This window comes from Quercus suber, unplaced genomic scaffold (genome assembly GCF_002906115.3).
Source record: "Quercus suber isolate HL8 unplaced genomic scaffold, Cork oak 2.0 scaffold_281, whole genome shotgun sequence".
NCBI classification, from domain to species: domain Eukaryota; kingdom Viridiplantae; phylum Streptophyta; class Magnoliopsida; order Fagales; family Fagaceae; genus Quercus; species Quercus suber.
The window spans coordinates 3,573-13,335 of record NW_027069737.1 but is presented as its reverse complement, the minus strand read 5'-3'; positions in this window follow the sequence as shown (position 1 = coordinate 13,335).

Sequence of the window (9,763 nt, the reverse complement as noted above, 5' to 3'; positions counted from 1 at the left end):
CTTAAACTGTGCAGGCGTGGGAATTGTAATCTAAAACTCCGAAGGTTCGGTGATTGCAGCATTGTTAGAAAGGGTACCTCTTACTCCATCAGTTGATGATTTAGAGGCTATGGCATGGTGAAGATCAGTCACTTTTGCCATTGAAACTGGTCTTCAGGAGGTAATTTTTATGGGAGACTCTGAAGTAGTATACAAGCATCTTTCAGCAACTTTGTCAATCATGGCTTCCTTTGGACACATAACTGATGAGACTCATCTTTTAGTTTCAAATTTACATTTTGCTTCCTTTACCCATGTAAAACGTAGTGGTAATGCTATAGCAGATAAGCCTGCTAAATTAGCCAAAAATTCTTCTAATTCTCAGATCTAGATTGAAGACATTCACTGTGAGGCTAACAGCTTTGTAATAATCGACCAAATGTTATTGTCAAATTAATGAAAAGCTTCATATGGTTTCTAAAAAAAAAAATCTGTTCTCAATAAGTAGAAATAAATAAATAAATAACCTGCTTAATACTGAAAAAACAACTATAAATTCCCTCAAATAAAAACTAGGAACCACACACCATACCCACGAAACAAATTACACCAAATAGCCACTATCAAAGTTATGATTCAGATCACAAAGCAAGAAAAGGAACGAAGCAAAAAAAGAAAGAAGTGCAGGGATGAAATCTGAGATAAACCATAGCTTAACATTGTAGTTTAGTTGTACAGTGTAGCTTAATGAAGTGTTGTAGTTTAGTAACTTGTAGTCTAGTGATGTATTTAAGTGAGATATGTTCATGTGAGTTAACTAACAAACACACGTGTTGTAACTATACCCACATAGTTTGGGATATTTTTCTTGCTCCGTTTTCTGTATTTAGTCACAGATTCATGTACAGATTCATTCAATTGAGTAATATACAAAGTTTTCTTCATTCCAAAACTCTTTCTATATTGAGCTTCCTCTCTTCTTTCAATTCTTGGCTCTCTGTACTTTCTTATATGGTATCAAAGCTTAACCTTACATCAATGGCGTAAATACTACTTCTTCTTTTACATGAGAGCTTTCACCATTGGAAGATTCTCGAAGCCCATTTTTCTTGCACCATGGTGAATCTCATGGTGCAATCTTCATTGTTCAACCTCTCATTGAGGATAATTACCCTAATTAGGCCAGAGCAATGAGGATGGCTCTAGATGCTAAGAGTAAGCTTGGATTTGTAGATGGTTCCATCATTGCATCAATGGCAGTTACACCACTTCAGAAAAAGGCATGGTCAAAGTGCAATTCAATGATCTCATCGTGGATCTTGAATTCAGTTTCACCTCATATTACTGCTAGTGTCATTTACAGAGACATAGTTTTTGAGGTCTGGAATGTTCTCAAGAATCGGTTTTTACAAGCAAATGGACCAAGGATTTCTCAACTTCAGAAGCAAATTTCCACTGTGGTGCAAGGAGATTCCACAGTGACAAACTTCTTCACTAATCTTCAACCTTCTTGGGATCAATTGTTGAATTTGAGGCCTTTGCCATCGTGTTCATGTGGAAAATGTACTTGTGGTATGAATGAGAAGATTGTGCATCTTCACCACCAATATTCAATCATGCAATTTCTTAATGGATTGAATGATTGTTACTCACAGGTCAAGACTCAGATCCTCATGATGGAACCTGTTCCATCTGTGGATAAAACTTTTTCTTTGGTAATCCAGGAGGAAAGGAAAAGATCTTCAAGTATTCATGCCACTCCTTCAGTTGAATCCACTACTCTTGCTGTCAAGAATCAAGTCTTCAATCAAAGTTCTTTTCCTTTAAGAAACAATGGCAAGAATTTCAAAGGGAATGTTCAAAATGGAAGGCCTATGTGTAGCTACTGTGGAAAGGTTATGCATATCAAGGAGAAATGCTACAAGCTTGTTGGATTTCCACTAGGCGACAAGCAAAAGGGAAAGTTTCCTATGGCTAATCAGGTCATGATGGATTGTGATCAAGCTTTGAATGAAGCTGTGCATCAGATTAACAATTTCTCTTTCACACCAGAACAGTATCAGCAATTGATTTCCCTGTTGAATTCTCATGCATCCAATTCTGGTAGTTCCAATGAAGCAATTTACACAGCCAATTCTGCCTTCTCAGGTATCTCTGATGATCTCTTGCAAAACTCAATATGTTTGAGCATGCAACACTCTATTTTTGCTGTCAATCCTTCAAATAAAACAGCATATAGTCAAGACACTTGGGTTCTTGATACAAGTGCCATAGATCACATAGTTCATTCAGTTGATTTGTTCACTAAAATTACTAGTTCTATAACCTCTTTTGTTCAATTGCATAGTGGTGAAAGAGTTGTTGTCACACATATAGGAACCATTCAAGTAACTTCTAATTTAGTTCTTGAAAATGTATTATGTGTTCCTTCTTTCACTTTCAACTAGATATCCATTAGTCAACTAACCAAAAGTCTATCATGTTGCTTCATTTTTCTATCCAATATGTGTTTTGGTGAAAGAGTTGTTGTCACACATATAGGAACCTTTCAAGTAACTTCTAATTTAGTTCTTGAAAATGTATTATGTGTTCCTTCTTTCACTTTCAACTAGATATCCATTAGTCAACTAACCAAAAGTCTATCATGTTGCTTCATTTTTCTATCCAATATGTGTTTTATACAGGACCTTTCTTGTTGGAAAATGATTGGAGTGGGTAAGCTGCATCATAATCTCTATTTGCTACATTCTTCAGAATCTTGCAAATCTGTTTCAACTGTATCTTCTATCTTAGGGACTGTTTTTAATTCTTTTGCAAATAATGTTAAGGATGTTCCTATCATGACAAAGTCCTATCTTTGGCATCTTAGATTAGGTCATGTATCAGATGCTAAACTTCAGGTCTTATGTGATATTCTCCTTGATGTAAGCACTATACATAGCAATAAAGATTGTGCCCTTTGTCCCATTGTAAAACAGAAAAGACTTCCTTTCCTTTCTTTCAATCATTTGTCTGATAATGCCTTTGATCTTATTTACTGTGATGTTTGGGGTCCTTTTGCAAAATCTACTCATAATGGTTTTAGGTATGTCCTTACCATTGTTGATGATGCTACTAGATCAACACGGATTTATCTTATGAAATCAAAATCAAACACTAGGCCCTTATTGATTTCTTTTTACAAAATGATCTCAACACAATTTCACATCAATATTAAAGCAATTAGGATTGATAATGCTCATGAATTTTTCCTAAAAGATTTCTTTGCTGATCATGGGATTTTGTATCAACATTCATGTGTTGCCACTCCACAACAAAATTCAGTTGTGGAAAGGAAACATCAACATATCTTAAGCATTGCTAGAGCATTAAAACTTCAATATAATGTGCCTATTTCCTATTGGGGTGAATGAGTTTTGACTGATGTATACATAATCAAGAGACTGCCTCTTCCATTTTAGAAAATAAAACCCCTTTTGAGAAACTTTACAATAAACCACCTTCTTTTGTTCACTTAAAGGTCTTTGGTTGCCTTTGTTTTGCTTCCACTTTATCTCATAACAGATCTAAGTTTGATCCTAGATCTGTTCCTTGTGTTTTTCTGGGATTCCCTTTTGGTGTCAAAGGGTACAAGTTACTTAATCTGGTCACCAAGAAAATCTGTCTCTAGAGATGTAACCTTTCATAAGACTGTGTCTCCTTTCATTTCATCCACTTATTCTTCCTCACCTCACTCAAATATCACTTTTACTCACATTTTTCCCCCTCTAGATACATCTACTGCCTCTCAACCTGCCTTATTTGATTCTACTTTTGATTCAAATTTTGAATCTGTCATCCTTCAACCTATTCCTAATCTTGAATTTCCTAATTCAACTTCTAATGCTTTACTCAATCCTTCATCACCTGATGAATCTGCTTCTCCATCATGTGATTTACCTCTTCATGTTTCTACTGAAAATTCTAGTCCTCCCATCACTAAATCTGCCATTATCCCTTCTGTTCCCTCAACTCCATCTTTGAGAAAATCCACTAAAGTGTCTACAGCTCCTTCCTATTTGCAAGACTATAAGTGTAGCAATGTTATTACTGATCAGTTTGATCATTCCAATCATGCCATCAAGTCTTGTTCAGCCTCACACACCTTACGTACAAAATACCCCTTGTCTCATTTTCTTGGTTCTTCTACTTTGTTTCCTTCCTATGCCCATTTTTGCTCTCTTATCACTGCTATTTTTGAACCAAAAACTTATCATGAGGCTATCCAAGATCCCAAATGGCAGAATGCAATGGCCGTTGAGATTGCCGCATTAGAATCTAACCAGACTTGGTCTCTCACTCCCTTACCATCTCATAAAAGGGCTATTGGGTGCAAATGGGTATATAGGGTGAAGTATAAAGCTGTTGGCATAGTAGAGACGTATAAGGCATGCCTTGTGGCTAAGGGGTTTACACAGCAGGAAGGCTTGGACTTCACTGAAACCTTTTCACCTGTTGCTAAAATGACCACTGTTAAAACCTTGTTTGCCATATCTACTGTGAGAGGTTGGCACCTAACTCAGCTTGATGTAAATAATGCTTTCCTTCATAGAGAGCTTCATGAGGAGGTTTACATGCAGTTGCCTCAAGGATTTCACAGCAAGGGGGAGAATATAGTGTGCAAGCTTAACAAATCCTTGTATGGCCTTAAACAGGCATCAAGGCAGTGGTACTCCAAATTCCCATCCACTATTCTCAAATGTGGATTCAAACAGTCAAGGTTTGATTACTCCTTTTTTACCAAGAAGTTCAATCAATCATTCATAGCACTTTTGGTGTATGTGGATGATATTCTTATAGCCAATAATGATATTCATATTGTTGAAGAGCTTAAGGTGTTCCTGGATCAAGAGTTTAAGCTAAAGGATCTTGGAAACTTGAAATTCTTCCTTGGCCTTGAAGTGGCTAGATTAGATAAAGGCATTTCCTTATGTCAAAGGAAATATGCCTTGGAAGTGCTCAAAGATGTAGGCATAACAGGATGCAAGCCTAGCAAAGTTCCTATGAAGCAAAACTTAAAGTTGAGCAAATACCATGGGGAGATGTTACCTGATCTTGGTGTTTATAGAAGACTGGTTGGCAGGTTGATATACTTAACAACTACTAGACCAGATATCACATACTCAGTGAACAAACTGAGTCAATTTACGTCAAAACCAAGAAAACCTCACCTGGATGTAGCCTATAAGGTGTTGTAGTACATAAAGGGAAGTCCTAGACAAGGTATTTTGTTATCATCCAACTCAGATTTGCACTTAAAGACATTCACAGATGCAGATTGGGCATCTTGTGTTGACACTAGAAGATCAACCACTAGTTATTGTGTCTTTTTGGGTAATTTTCTAGTTTCATGGAAATCTAAAAAGCAGTCCATAGTCTTTAGATCTTCTACTGAAGCAGAGTATCAAGCCATGGCAGTGATTGTGTGTGAGATGACTTGGATATTAGCCTTGTTAAAGGATTTAGAAGTGTATCATCCAAAGCCTGCAATGCTGTTTTGTAATAACCAAGTAGCTATATATATTAGTGAGAACCCTGTATTTCATAAGAGAACCAAACATATAGAAATAGATTGTCACTTGGGTCAGAGATAAGGTTCAAGATAAAGTCATCAGATTGTTTTTCACTCCTACTCACTCACAACTAGCTGATCTTCTTACAAAGGCCCTTAGTGGTCAACAATTGAAAGCTTTACTTGCCAAGATGAGCATTGTGAATATTCACAATCCTGATTCTCATCTTATGGGTGAGTATCAAAGTTATGATTCAGATCACAAAGCAAGAAAAGGAACAAAGCAAAAGAAGAAAGAAGTGCAGGGATGAAATCTAAGATAAACGACAACTTAGCATTGTAGTTTAGTTGTACAGTGTAGCTTAATGAAGTGCTATAGTTTAGTGACCTGTAGTTTAGTGATGTATTTAAGTGAGATATGTTCACACATGAGTTAACTAACAAACACACGTGTTGTAACTATACCCGCATAGTTTGGGATATTTTGCTTGCTCTATTTTCTGTGTTTAGTCACAAATTCATGTACAAATTCATTCAGTTGAGTAATATACAAAGTTTTCTTCATTCCAAAACTCCCTCTAGCTTGAGCTTCCTCTCTTCTTTCAATTCTTGGCTCGTTGTACTCTCTTATAGCCACAGGCAACAATTACAGAAACTCATAACCCATGGAGAAAGTTAATCAAATATTGACAATAATGAAAAGATATGAAATTATTAATTAAGCTTTTGTATTCATGTTCTTTTACCATTTCTTTTTGAATTGGTAATTAATTATATATTTATTTACAAAATATATATAATTTTTAGTTAACAACTTGGATTATATATATACTACGAATATCAAGCAAAAGTGTGTTCGTCAACACCTATATGAGAGTACATATATGTATAAACAAAAGAAGCAAAGAAATTGAAATTTTATTATAACTACATATTTTAAAGAAAGAACACTGATGGATAAGTATGGGTGTGTGGAAGTACGGTACATGTTCTTTTTTTAATAAATCCTATGCTACTCACGTCCCCACCCCTAGTATAAATAGGAACACCGAGTTGCTTCTTGTACAATGTATGCATCAATGACATTTGTATTCCTACCACGACCAAGTACAAAGAATAAAAACAAACAAAGACAAAGCGAAGCAAGAAAGAAATAGAATTTTTAGATAATCTGCCAAAGTTGAAGGAGACGGACTCAATGTAGAAGAAGACTCGAAGCCAGCTCTAAAGAAGCTTTAACAAAACCACTTTTTTTGCTTTAAATAGAGAGAGTAACGAAAATTTTCCATCAATTAGTACACAAAAATTGAGGTTTGAGATTCAATTTTTGTTTTGGTATTTTCATTTAAGTTTTGCTTTGTTGAGAGAAAGAGATAGATAGTGATTTTTCAGCTTCAATATATAGGAGATTATTGAATTTTACACTCTAGCTTATAGAGCAAACGAACCATTCATAGCACATCCAAGTGATATATATATATATATATATAATATAAAAAATGTTAAAGATTTTAGCAATTGTACTATATAGCCTTAACAAATTCACGTGACATTTAATCCATTAAAAAAATTAGAATAAATGAATGTTGACCTAATTTTTTTTTGTGAATAGTGAGACATTGATTGGTAAATGTCATGTAGTAAAATTAGTAGTATTTTATTATTATTATTATTATAATATAGAAATTTTACTCTAACTTAATTTAAGTGTATATGTGTGTAAAACTCCGTCTTAAAGACTTGAACTGACCTTTGTCCTCCACACCCCACAAGTACTTATACTTGTGAAGTGACCATCGCACTAAAAGTGTGTGGTGGTAAATTTGTAGTATTCCTAATATTACTCATTTTGTTTTTATTTTGTCTTTAAAAAAAAAAAATTTATTTATTGGATAATTTTTTGAAGCTTAATTAATACTTCCATAAATAAAAGTATATCTCTAATAGTTAAAATTTGGGGTCCTTCTATTGGATGGCCTTAGACAGTTACCTAGCTTGCCTGTGCTTGAGTCGACATTATGACGAATATATGATCCTTGCAATGTAAAAGAGGTGATCAATAGAAATAAGAAATATCAATTAAAATAGCAATATTACTTAAAACCAACTTAGCAATTACAACTCTCACTAAACCACAAATTTCACCTGATCTCTATAACAACCAATCCCATTCTCCCATAACTAGATCTAGTCGTCCCAGGAAGCTAGACCTTCACTAGATTTAACGCAGAAAGCCATTATTATCTCCACCACAAAACTTTTGCGAAAAACTAAAGAGTGAGATGTTTTGACATCTTGAATCAAAAGAGGACATAAATCATAATATAAATTCAGGGTAGATGAAGTCAAGAAACACATCAAGAATATTGTGTGATAGTAGAATATCTATTAAGTTAAAAGGAAAATCTTATAAGATTGTTGTAAGATTAGTTATTTTCTATGGTACTAAGAGTGAGACCATTAAGAATATATTTATAAAATGAGTGTATTTAAAATGAAAATATACTAATGTATAATGGAAAATATAAGGACAGATAGTATTCAAATGAGGAAATTTGCTTGTAGATTAGAATGGCCTCTATTGATGAAAAGATGAGACGAAAGCCACTTGAGATGATCATTTGGTAATTTTTAAAGAAGAACAATTAATGCACCAATGAAAAAGAATAAGTTGATTTAGGTTGAGGGAAAAGGAGGAGGAATACCAAAAAATATTATATTAATAGAAATAGTAAACAACTACATGTTAATTAAGGCAAAAACAGGGAGTATGACTTTTAGCGACGACACTTGGAACTACACTGCTGCCGCTACCCTTCGGGCATGCCTCTTGCACTTACCACTCACTAAAGCTTTTGCAGCATGCCCCCTTCAGGCAATAAAATAGCATGATAAAAAAAAATAATACGACTGACAACGACTAGTTTGTTAATGATTTAAAGCCGATCTCGAATTTTTAAGTAAAATTGGATTCATTTATTCACATTTGAGTGATATGTTAGAGATATTACAAATTTCACTATATAAAGTTTGCAAATTATCATCAATTTTAAAAAATAATTTGGGTAAATTGCAAATTACACTCCAAAGTTTCAAAAACTTGATTTTACACCCTGAAGTTTGGTTCCGTTAGCAATTCACTCCCTATAGTTAATTTCTGCTGTTAAGTGACATATCATCATGTTAATGTGTTTTATTTTTGCCAAATCAACCCCAAAACTACATCGTTTTACGCCTAAACTTAACTCCTTGGTCTAAACGACATAGTTTAAGCCAAATTCTTAAAATCTAAAAACAAAAACCACAAACAAGGTTAAGACCCACAAACTACCAAGCCTCACGAACCCAAAACGATCATCTTGTGTGATCCCATTTCATCTATCCACTCTATGCGAATCTCCTTTTCAAATCAACCAGAGCAGATCAACAAGACTCCTTTGATTCATCATCATCTACAATGCCCACGAGTTTTCTCTTCTTCTTGTCCATGTTTCTGCCACCCCACTCGGTGCTTTCTTTTAGTGTTCCTCGCTCTTTAAGCAGCTTTAGCACACATGATAACCCTTTTCCAACTGCAACTTCATGGATAGTTTCATCTAGCACTATCTCCTCCTTATCCTCATCAACAGTGTGCTCAATCTTACTACCATCTATAACTTTGGTCCATCCACCTGCCTCATCTTTTACTTCTTCATCGGAAGCTCTTGGCTCTTCATCTTCTTGCATAAAAAATTCCTCATTTTCAAGCCTACGGGCTTCTGAAAGAGCACAAAAGTACAAGTTTTTTATATTTTTATAAAACTATTGGAGGAATTGAAAACTTGTAGCAAACTAAGACATGCAATTGTATTTTAATGGGGTACAAATGGAAGCTCAAGGAAATTGATAGGCATAAGATCAGGACAACTTCCAAAGAAAAAGGTCATAATTAAACTTGAATTTGACCAAATAAAAGGATGGATATCAACTGACCACAAGATATTGAATAGCCAGAAATAGTAAAGCAGTCAAAAATATTAAATATGAAGAAATCTCAATTCAACCAGGGCGGAGCCAACTCAAATTTCAATTCTATGCAAACACATGAACAAACGTAAAAAGAAAAATACCTTCATCAAGTTGGAGACCCCAAAAAAACTCCTCCATCTTTGTAAAGACAACCTTGTTTTCTTGTGACTCTCTAGTTATGGTGTTTAGACAACCTTGGCTTGGGTTCGGACTGGTGTAAAATAA